Consider the following 12,497-nt stretch of genomic DNA (forward strand, 5'->3'; position numbering starts at 1 on the left):
ACCATAATAGACATTTTTTTAGATACTGTGGCCAGTCTGCCCGAAGCGATACGCCACTAGTTGTTTAATTTAAGACAACCATCGTTACCCTTGCTAGGAGTTACTTGATGTTGCTGATTTAATTTTAATTGTGACGAGGCATTGGCAACCTTACGAGAGTCATAGTGATTCCTGGCAGTTCCTCACCAAAATACGCATTTTTTAGATACTGTGGAAAGTCTATCCAAAGCGGTAATCCACTAGCTGCTTATCTTAAGTGAAACTGCCAGAGGTTTCTTGAAGTTACTGATGTGAGTCTAATTGTGACGAGGCATTGGCTACCTTAAGAGAGTCATACTGACTTTTGCCAAATGCTCACCATAATAGACATTTTTTTAGATACAGTGGCCAGTCTGCCCGAAGCGATACGCCACTAGTTGTTTAATTTAAGACAACCATTGTTACCCTTGCTAGGAGTTACTTGATGTTGCTGACTTAATTTTAATTGTGACGAGGCATTGGCAACCTTACGAGAGTCATAGTGATTCCTGGCAGTTCCTCACCAAAATACGCATTTTTTAGATACTGTGGAAAGTCTCTTCAAAGCGGTAATCCACTAGCGGTTTATCTTAAGAGAAACTGCCAGAGGTTTCTTGAAGTTCCTGAAGTGAGTCTAATTGTGACGAGGCATTGGCTACCTTAAGAGAGTCATAGTTACTCTTGCCAAATGCTCACCATAATAGACATTTTTTAGATACTGTGGCCAGTCTGCCCGAAGCGATACGCCACTAGTTGTTTAATTTAAGACAACCATCGTTACCCTTGCTAGGAGTTACTTGATGTTGCTGATTTAATTTTAATTGTGACGAGGCATTGGCAACCTTACGAGAGTCATAGTGATTCCTGGCAGTTCCTCACCAAAATACGCATTTTTTAGATACTGTGGAAAGTCTCTCCAAAGCGGTAATCCACTAGCGGTTTATCTTAAGAGAAACTGCCAGAGGTTTCTTGAAGTTCCTGAAGTGAGTCTAATTGTGACGAGGCATTGGCTACCTTAAGAGAGTCATAGTTACTCTTGCCAAATGCTCACCATAATAGACATTTTTTAGATACTGTGGCCAGTCTGCCCGAAGCGATACGCCACTAGTTGTTTAATTTAAGACAACCATCGTTACCCTTGCTAGGAGTTACTTGATGTTGCTGATTTAATTTTAATTGTGACGAGGCATTGGCAACCTTACGAGAGTCATAGTGATTCCTGGCAGTTCCTCACCAAAATACGCATTTGTTAGATATTGTGGAAAGTCTCTCCGAAGCGGTAATCCACTAGCTGCTTATCTTAAGTGAAACTGCCAGAGGTTTCTTGAAGTTGCTGATGTGAGTCTAATTGTGACGAGGCATTGGTTACCTTAAGAGAGTCATAGTGACTCTTGCCAAATGCTCACCATGATAGACATTTTTTTAGATACTGTGGCCAGTCTGCCCGAAGCGATACGCCACTAGTTGTTTAATTTAAGACAACCATCGTTACCCTTGCTAGGAGTTACTTGATGTTGCTGATTTAATTTTAATTGTGACGAGGCATTGGCAACCTTACGAGAGTCATAGTGATTCCTGGCAGTTCCTCACCAAAATACGCATTTTTTAGATACTGTGGAAAGTCTATCCAAAGCGGTAATCCACTAGCTGCTTATCTTAAGTGAAACTGCCAGAGGTTTCTTGAAGTTGCTGATGTGAGTCTAATTGTGACGAGGCATTGGCTACCTTAAGAGAGTCATACTGACTTTTGCCAAATGCTCACCATAATAGACATTTTTTTAGATACTGTGGCCAGTCTGCCCGAAGCGATACGCCACTAGTTGTTTAATTTAAGACAACCATCGTTACCCTTGCTAGGAGTTACTTGATGTTGCTGATTTAATTTTAATTGTGACGAGGCATTGGCAACCTTACGAGAGTCATAGTGATTCCTGGCAGTTCCTCACCAAAATACGCATTTTTTAGATACTGTGGAAAGTCTATCCAAAGCGGTAATCCACTAGCTGCTTATCTTAAGTGAAACTGCCAGAGGTTTCTTGAAGTTACTGATGTGAGTCTAATTGTGACGAGGCATTGGCTACCTTAAGAGAGTCATACTGACTTTTGCCAAATGCTCACCATAATAGACATTTTTTTAGATACAGTGGCCAGTCTGCCCGAAGCGATACGCCACTAGTTGTTTAATTTAAGACAACCATCGTTACCCTTGCTAGGAGTTACTTGATGTTGCTGACTTAATTTTAATTGTGACGAGGCATTGGCAACCTTACGAGAGTCATAGTGATTCCTGGCAGTTCCTCACCAAAATACGCATTTTTTAGATACTGTGGAAAGTCTCTCCAAAGCGGTAATCCACTAGCGGTTTATCTTAAGAGAAACTGCCAGAGGTTTCTTGAAGTTCCTGAAGTGAGTCTAATTGTGACGAGGCATTGGCTACCTTAAGAGAGTCATAGTTACTCTTGCCAAATGCTCACCATAATAGACATTTTTTAGATACTGTGGCCAGTCTGCCCGAAGCGATACGCCACTAGTTGTTTAATTTAAGACAACCATCGTTACCCTTGCTAGGAGTTACTTGATGTTGCTGATTTAATTTTAATTGTGACGAGGCATTGGCAACCTTACGAGAGTCATAGTGATTCCTGGCAGTTCCTCACCAAAATACGCATTTGTTAGATATTGTGGAAAGTCTCTCCGAAGCGGTAATCCACTAGCTGCTTATCTTAAGTGAAACTGCCAGAGGTTTCTTGAAGTTGCTGATGTGAGTCTAATTGTGACGAGGCATTGGCTACCTTAAGAGAGTCATAGTGACTCTTGCCAAATGCTCACCATAATAGACATTTTTTTAGATACTGTGGCCAGTCTGCCCGAAGCGATACGCCACTAGTTGTTTAATTTAAGACAACCATCGTTACCCTTGCTAGGAGTTACTTGATGTTGCTGATTTTATTTTAATTGTGACGAGGCATTGGCAACCTTACGAGAGTCATAGTGATTCCTGGCAGTTCCTCACCAAAATACTCATTTTTTAGGTACTGTGGAGAGTCTCTCCAAAGCGGTAATCCACTAGCGGTTTATCTTAAGAGAAACTGCCAGAGGTTTCTTGAAGTTCCTGAAGTGAGTCTAATTGTGACGAGGCATTGGCTACCTTAAGAGAGTCATAGTTACTCTTGCCAAATGCTCACCATAATAGACATTTTTTAGATACTGTGGCCAGTCTGCCCGAAGCGATACGCCACTAGTTGTTTAATTTAAGACAACCATCGTTACCCTTGCTAGGAGTTACTTGATGTTGCTGATTTAATTTTAATTGTGACGAGGCATTGGCAACCTTACGAGAGTCATAGTGATTCCTGGCAGTTCCTCACCAAAATACGCATTTTTTAGATATTGTGGAAAGTCTCTCCGAAGCGGTAATCCACTAGCTGCTTATCTTAAGTGAAACTGCCAGAGGTTTCTTGAAGTTGCTGATGTGAGTCTAATTGTGACGAGGCATTGGCTACCTTAAGAGAGTCATAGTGACTCTTGCCAAATGCTCACCATGATAGACATTTTTTTAGATACTGTGGCCAGTCTGCCCGAAGCGATACGCCACTAGTTGTTTAATTTAAGACAACCATCGTTACCCTTGCTAGGAGTTACTTGATGTTGCTGATTTAATTTTAATTGTGACGAGGCATTGGCAACCTTACGAGAGTCATAGTGATTCCTGGCAGTTCCTCACCAAAATACGCATTTTTTAGATACTGTGGAAAGTCTATCCAAAGCGGTAATCCACTAGCTGCTTATCTTAAGTGAAACTGCCAGAGGTTTCTTGAAGTTGCTGATGTGAGTCTAATTGTGACGAGGCATTGGCTACCTTAAGAGAGTCATACTGACTTTTGCCAAATGCTCACCATAATAGACATTTTTTTAGATACTGTGGCCAGTCTGCCCGAAGCGATACGCCACTAGTTGTTTAATTTAAGACAACCATCGTTACCCTTGCTAGGAGTTACTTGATGTTGCTGATTTAATTTTAATTGTGACGAGGCATTGGCAACCTTACGAGAGTCATAGTGATTCCTGGCAGTTCCTCACCAAAATACGCATTTTTTAGATACTGTGGAAAGTCTCTTTAAAGCGGTAATCCACTAGCGGTTTATCTTAAGAGAAACTGCCAGAGGTTTCTTGAAGTTCCTGAAGTGAGTCTAATTGTGACGAGGCATTGGCTACCTTAAGAGAGTCATAGTTACTCTTGCCAAATGCTCACCATAATAGACATTTTTTAGATACTGTGGCCAGTCTGCCCGAAGCGATACGCCACTAGTTGTTTAATTTAAGACAACCATCGTTACCCTTGCTAGGAGTTACTTGATGTTGCTGATTTAATTTTAATTGTGACGAGGCATTGGCAACCTTACGAGAGTCATAGTGATTCCTGGCAGTTCCTCACCAAAATACGCATTTTTTAGATACTGTGGAAAGTCTATCCAAAGCGGTAATCCACTAGCTGCTTATCTTAAGTGAAACTGCCAGAGGTTTCTTGAAGTTGCTGATGTGAGTCTAATTGTGACGAGGCATTGGCTACCTTAAGAGAGTCATACTGACTTTTGCCAAATGCTCACCATAATAGACATTTTTTTAGATACTGTGGCCAGTCTGCCCGAAGCGATACGCCACTAGTTGTTTAATTTAAGACAACCATCGTTACCCTTGCTAGGAGTTACTTGATGTTGCTGATTTAATTTTAATTGTGACGAGGCATTGGCAACCTTACGAGAGTCATAGTGATTCCTGGCAGTTCCTCACCAAAATACGCATTTTTTAGATACTGTGGAAAGTCTATCCAAAGCGGTAATCCACTAGCTGCTTATCTTAAGTGAAACTGCCAGAGGTTTCTTGAAGTTACTGATGTGAGTCTAATTGTGACGAGGCATTGGCTACCTTAAGAGAGTCATACTGACTTTTGCCAAATGCTCACCATAATAGACATTTTTTTAGATACAGTGGCCAGTCTGCCCGAAGCGATACGCCACTAGTTGTTTAATTTAAGACAACCATCGTTACCCTTGCTAGGAGTTACTTGATGTTGCTGACTTAATTTTAATTGTGACGAGGCATTGGCAACCTTACGAGAGTCATAGTGATTCCTGGCAGTTCCTCACCAAAATACGCATTTTTTAGATACTGTGGAAAGTCTCTCCAAAGCGGTAATCCACTAGCGGTTTATCTTAAGAGAAACTGCCAGAGGTTTCTTGAAGTTCCTGAAGTGAGTCTAATTGTGACGAGGCATTGGCTACCTTAAGAGAGTCATAGTTACTCTTGCCAAATGCTCACCATAATAGACATTTTTTAGATACTGTGGCCAGTCTGCCCGAAGCGATACGCCACTAGTTGTTTAATTTAAGACAACCATCGTTACCCTTGCTAGGAGTTACTTGATGTTGCTGATTTAATTTTAATTGTGACGAGGCATTGGCAACCTTACGAGAGTCATAGTGATTCCTGGCAGTTCCTCACCAAAATACGCATTTGTTAGATATTGTGGAAAGTCTCTCCGAAGCGGTAATCCACTAGCTGCTTATCTTAAGTGAAACTGCCAGAGGTTTCTTGAAGTTGCTGATGTGAGTCTAATTGTGACGAGGCATTGGCTACCTTAAGAGAGTCATAGTGACTCTTGCCAAATGCTCACCATAATAGACATTTTTTTAGATACTGTGGCCAGTCTGCCCGAAGCGATACGCCACTAGTTGTTTAATTTAAGACAACCATCGTTACCCTTGCTAGGAGTTACTTGATGTTGCTGATTTTATTTTAATTGTGACGAGGCATTGGCAACCTTACGAGAGTCATAGTGATTCCTGGCAGTTCCTCACCAAAATACTCATTTTTTAGGTACTGTGGAGAGTCTCTCCAAAGCGGTAATCCACTAGCGGTTTATCTTAAGAGAAACTGCCAGAGGTTTCTTGAAGTTCCTGAAGTGAGTCTAATTGTGACGAGGCATTGGCTACCTTAAGAGAGTCATAGTTACTCTTGCCAAATGCTCACCATAATAGACATTTTTTAGATACTGTGGCCAGTCTGCCCGAAGCGATACGCCACTAGTTGTTTAATTTAAGACAACCATCGTTACCCTTGCTAGGAGTTACTTGATGTTGCTGATTTAATTTTAATTGTGACGAGGCATTGGCAACCTTACGAGAGTCATAGTGATTCCTGGCAGTTCCTCACCAAAATACGCATTTTTTAGATATTGTGGAAAGTCTCTCCGAAGCGGTAATCCACTAGCTGCTTATCTTAAGTGAAACTGCCAGAGGTTTCTTGAAGTTGCTGATGTGAGTCTAATTGTGACGAGGCATTGGCTACCTTAAGAGAGTCATAGTGACTCTTGCCAAATGCTCACCATGATAGACATTTTTTTAGATACTGTGGCCAGTCTGCCCGAAGCGATACGCCACTAGTTGTTTAATTTAAGACAACCATCGTTACCCTTGCTAGGAGTTACTTGATGTTGCTGATTTAATTTTAATTGTGACGAGGCATTGGCAACCTTACGAGAGTCATAGTGATTCCTGGCAGTTCCTCACCAAAATACGCATTTTTTAGATACTGTGGAAAGTCTATCCAAAGCGGTAATCCACTAGCTGCTTATCTTAAGTGAAACTGCCAGAGGTTTCTTGAAGTTGCTGATGTGAGTCTAATTGTGACGAGGCATTGGCTACCTTAAGAGAGTCATACTGACTTTTGCCAAATGCTCACCATAATAGACATTTTTTTAGATACTGTGGCCAGTCTGCCCGAAGCGATACGCCACTAGTTGTTTAATTTAAGACAACCATCGTTACCCTTGCTAGGAGTTACTTGATGTTGCTGATTTAATTTTAATTGTGACGAGGCATTGGCAACCTTACGAGAGTCATAGTGATTCCTGGCAGTTCCTCACCAAAATACGCATTTTTTAGATACTGTGGAAAGTCTCTTTAAAGCGGTAATCCACTAGCGGTTTATCTTAAGAGAAACTGCCAGAGGTTTCTTGAAGTTCCTGAAGTGAGTCTAATTGTGACGAGGCATTGGCTACCTTAAGAGAGTCATAGTTACTCTTGCCAAATGCTCACCATAATAGACATTTTTTAGATACTGTGGCCAGTCTGCCCGAAGCGATACGCCACTAGTTGTTTAATTTAAGACAACCATCGTTACCCTTGCTAGGAGTTACTTGATGTTGCTGATTTTATTTTAATTGTGACGAGGCATTGGCAACCTTACGAGAGTCATAGTGATTCCTGGCAGTTCCTCACCAAAATACTCATTTTTTAGATACTGTGGAGAGTCTCTCCAAAGCGGTAATCCACTAGCGGTTTATCTTAAGAGAAACTTCCAGAGGTTTCTTGAAGTTCCTGAAGTGAGTCTAATTGTGACGAGGCATTGGCTACCTTAAGAGAGTCATAGTTACTCTTGCCAAATGCTCACCATAATAGACATTTTTTAGATACTGTGGCCAGTCTGCCCGAAGCGATACGCCACTAGTTGTTTAATTTAAGACAACCATCGTTACCCTTGCTAGGAGTTACTTGATGTTGCTGATTTAATTTTAATTGTGACGAGGCATTGGCAACCTTACGAGAGTCATAGTGATTCCTGGCAGCTCCTCACCAAAATACGCATTTGTTAGATATTGTGGAAAGTCTCTCCGAAGCGGTAATCCACTAGCTGCTTATCTTAAGTGAAACTGCCAGAGGTTTCTTGAAGTTGCTGATGTGAGTCTAATTGTGACGAGGCATTGGCTACCTTAAGAGAGTCATAGTGACTCTTGCCAAATGCTCACCATGATAGACATTTTTTTAGATACTGTGGCCAGTCTGCCCGAAGCGATACGCCACTAGTTGTTTAATTTAAGACAACCATCGTTACCCTTGCTAGGAGTTACTTGATGTTGCTGATTTAATTTTAATTGTGACGAGGCATTGGCAACCTTACGAGAGTCATAGTGATTCCTGGCAGTTCCTCACCAAAATACGCATTTTTTAGATACTGTGGAAAGTCTATCCAAAGCGGTAATCCACTAGCTGCTTATCTTAAGTGAAACTGCCAGAGGTTTCTTGAAGTTGCTGATGTGAGTCTAATTGTGACGAGGCATTGGCTACCTTAAGAGAGTCATACTGACTTTTGCCAAATGCTCACCATAATAGACATTTTTTTAGATACTGTGGCCAGTCTGCCCGAAGCGATACGCCACTAGTTGTTTAATTTAAGACAACCATCGTTACCCTTGCTAGGAGTTACTTGATGTTGCTGATTTAATTTTAATTGTGACGAGGCATTGGCAACCTTACGAGAGTCATAGTGATTCCTGGCAGTTCCTCACCAAAATACGCATTTTTTAGATACTGTGGAAAGTCTCTTTAAAGCGGTAATCCACTAGCGGTTTATCTTAAGAGAAACTGCCAGTGGTTTCTTGAAGTTCCTGAAGTGAGTCTAATTGTGACGAGGCATTGGCTACCTTAAGAGAGTCATAGTTACTCTTGCCAAATGCTCACCATAATAGACATTTTTTAGATACTGTGGCCAGTCTGCCCGAAGCGATACGCCACTAGTTGTTTAATTTAAGACAACCATCGTTACCCTTGCTAGGAGTTACTTGATGTTGCTGATTTAATTTTAATTGTGACGAGGCATTGGCAACCTTACGAGAGTCATAGTGATTCCTGGCAGTTCCTCACCAAAATACGCATTTGTTAGATATTGTGGAAAGTCTCTCCGAAGCGGTAATCCACTAGCTGCTTATCTTAAGTGAAAGTGCCAGAGGTTTCTTGAAGTTGCTGATGTGAGTCTAATTGTGACGAGGCATTGGCTACCTTAAGAGAGTCATAGTGACTCTTGCCAAATGCTCACCATAATAGACATTTTTTTTATACTGTGGCCAGTCTGCCCGAAGCGATACGCCACTAGTTGTTTAATTTAAGACAACCATCGTTACCCTTGCTAGGAGTTACTTGATGTTGCTGATTTAATTTTAATTGTGACGAGGCATTGGCAACCTTACGAGAGTCATAGTGATTCCTGGCAGTTCCTCACCAAAATACGCATTTGTTAGATACTGTGGAAAGTCTATCCAAAGCGGTAATCCACTAGCTGCTTATCTTAAGTGAAACTGCCAGAGGTTTCTTGAAGTTGCTGATGTGAGTCTAATTGTGACGAGGCATTGGCTACCTTAAGAGAGTCATACTGACTTTTGCCTAATGCTCACCATAATAGACATTTTTTTAGATACTGAGGCCAGTCTGCCCGAAGCGATACGCCACTAGTTGTTTAATTTAAGACAACCATCGTTACCCTTGCTAGGAGTTACTTGATGTTGCTGATTTAATTTTAATTGTGACGAGGCATTGGCAACCTTACGAGAGTCATAGTGATTCCTGGCAGTTCCTCACGAAAATATGCATTTTTTAGATACTGTGGAAAGTCTCTCCAAAGCGGTAATCCACTAGCGGTTTATCTTAAGAGAAACTGCCAGAGGTTTCTTGAAGTTCCTGAAGTGAGTCTAATTGTGACGAGGCATTGGCTACCTTAAGAGAGTCATAGTTACTCTTGCCAAATGCTCACCATAATAGAAATTTTTTAGATACTGTGGCCAGTCTGCCCGAAGCGATACGCCACTAGTTGTTTAATTTAAGACAACCATCGTTACCCTTGCTAGGAGTTACTTGATGTTGCTGATTTAATTTTTATTGTGACGAGGCATTGGCAACCTTACGAGAGTCATAGTGATTCCTGGCAGTTCCTCACCAAAATACGCATTTGTTAGATATTGTGGAAAGTCTCTCCGAAGCGGTAATCCACTAGCTGCTTATCTTAAGTGAAACTGCCAGAGGTTTCTTGAAGTTGCTGATGTGAGTCTAATTGTGACGAGGCATTGGCTACCTTAAGAGAGTCATAGTGACTCTTGCCAAATGCTCACCATAATAGACATTTTTTTAGATACTGTGGCCAGTCTGCCCGAAGCGATACGCCACTAGTTGTTTAATTTAAGACAACCATCGTTACCCTTGCTAGGAGTTACTTGATGTTGCTGATTTAATTTTAATTGTGACGAGGCATTGGCAACCTTACGAGAGTCATAGTGATTCCTGGCAGTTCCTCACCAAAATACGCATTTTTTAGATACTGTGGAGAGTCTCTCCAAAGCGGTAATCCACTAGCGGTTTATCTTAAGAGAAACTGCCAGAGGTTTCTTGAAGTTCCTGAAGTGAGTCTAATTGTGACGAGGCATTGGCTACCTTAAGAGAGTCATAGTTACTCTTGACAAATGCTCACCATAATAGACATTTTTTAGATACTGTGGCCAGTCTGCCCGAAGCGATACGCCACTAGTTGTTTAATTTAAGACAACCATCGTTACCCTTGCTAGGAGTTACTTGATGTTGCTGATTTAATTTTAATTGTGACGAGGCATTGGCAACCTTACGAGAGTCATAGTGATTCCTGGCAGTTCCTCACCAAAATACGCATTTGTTAGATATTGTGGAAAGTCTCTCCGAAGCGGTAATCCACTAGCTGCTTATCTTAAGTGAAAGTGCCAGAGGTTTCTTGAAGTTGCTGATGTGAGTCTAATTGTGACGAGGCATTGGCTACCTTAAGAGAGTCATAGTGACTCTTGCCAAATGCTCACCATAATAGACATTTTTTTTATACTGTGGCCAGTCTGCCCGAAGCGATACGCCACTAGTTGTTTAATTTAAGACAACCATCGTTACCCTTGCTAGGAGTTACTTGATGTTGCTGATTTAATTTTAATTGTGACGAGGCATTGGCAACCTTACGAGAGTCATAGTGATTCCTGGCAGTTCCTCACCAAAATACGCATTTGTTAGATACTGTGGAAAGTCTATCCAAAGCGGTAATCCACTAGCTGCTTATCTTAAGTGAAACTGCCAGAGGTTTCTTGAAGTTGCTGATGTGAGTCTAATTGTGACGAGGCATTGGCTACCTTAAGAGAGTCATACTGACTTTTGCCTAATGCTCACCATAATAGACATTTTTTTAGATACTGAGGCCAGTCTGCCCGAAGCGATACGCCACTAGTTGTTTAATTTAAGACAACCATCGTTACCCTTGCTAGGAGTTACTTGATGTTGCTGATTTAATTTTAATTGTGACGAGGCATTGGCAACCTTACGAGAGTCATAGTGATTCCTGGCAGTTCCTCACGAAAATATGCATTTTTTAGATACTGTGGAAAGTCTCTCCAAAGCGGTAATCCACTAGCGGTTTATCTTAAGAGAAACTGCCAGAGGTTTCTTGAAGTTCCTGAAGTGAGTCTAATTGTGACGAGGCATTGGCTACCTTAAGAGAGTCATAGTTACTCTTGCCAAATGCTCACCATAATAGAAATTTTTTAGATACTGTGGCCAGTCTGCCCGAAGCGATACGCCACTAGTTGTTTAATTTAAGACAACCATCGTTACCCTTGCTAGGAGTTACTTGATGTTGCTGATTTAATTTTTATTGTGACGAGGCATTGGCAACCTTACGAGAGTCATAGTGATTCCTGGCAGTTCCTCACCAAAATACGCATTTGTTAGATATTGTGGAAAGTCTCTCCGAAGCGGTAATCCACTAGCTGCTTATCTTAAGTGAAAGTGCCAGAGGTTTCTTGAAGTTGCTGATGTGAGTCTAATTGTGACGAGGCATTGGCTACCTTAAGAGAGTCATAGTTACTCTTGCCAAATGCTCACCATAATAGAAATTTTTTAGATACTGTGGCCAGTCTGCCCGAAGCGATACGCCACTAGTTGTTTAATTTAAGACAACCATCGTTACCCTTGCTAGGAGTTACTTGATGTTGCTGATTTAATTTTTATTGTGACGAGGCATTGGCAACCTTACGAGAGTCATAGTGATTCCTGGCAGTTCCTCACCAAAATACGCATTTGTTAGATATTGTGGAAAGTCTCTCCGAAGCGGTAATCCACTAGCTGCTTATCTTAAGTGAAACTGCCAGAGGTTTCTTGAAGTTGCTGATGTGAGTCTAATTGTGACGAGGCATTGGCTACCTTAAGAGAGTCATAGTGACTCTTGCCAAATGCTCACCATAATAGACATTTTTTTAGATACTGTGGCCAGTCTGCCCGAAGCGATACGCCACTAGTTGTTTAATTTAAGACAACCATCGTTACCCTTGCTAGGAGTTACTTGATGTTGCTGATTTAATTTTAATTGTGACGAGGCATTGGCAACCTTACGAGAGTCATAGTGATTCCTGGCAGTTCCTCACCAAAATACGCATTTTTTAGATACTGTGGAGAGTCTCTCCAAAGCGGTAATCCACTAGCGGTTTATCTTAAGAGAAACTGCCAGAGGTTTCTTGAAGTTCCTGAAGTGAGTCTAATTGTGACGAGGCATTGGCTACCTTAAGAGAGTCATAGTTACTCTTGACAAATGCTCACCATAATAGACATTTTTTAGATACTGTGGCCAGTCTGCCCGAAGCGATACGC

Source organism: Schistocerca gregaria, chromosome 2, assembly GCF_023897955.1.
Source record: "Schistocerca gregaria isolate iqSchGreg1 chromosome 2, iqSchGreg1.2, whole genome shotgun sequence".
NCBI classification, from domain to species: Eukaryota; Metazoa; Arthropoda; class Insecta; order Orthoptera; family Acrididae; genus Schistocerca; species Schistocerca gregaria.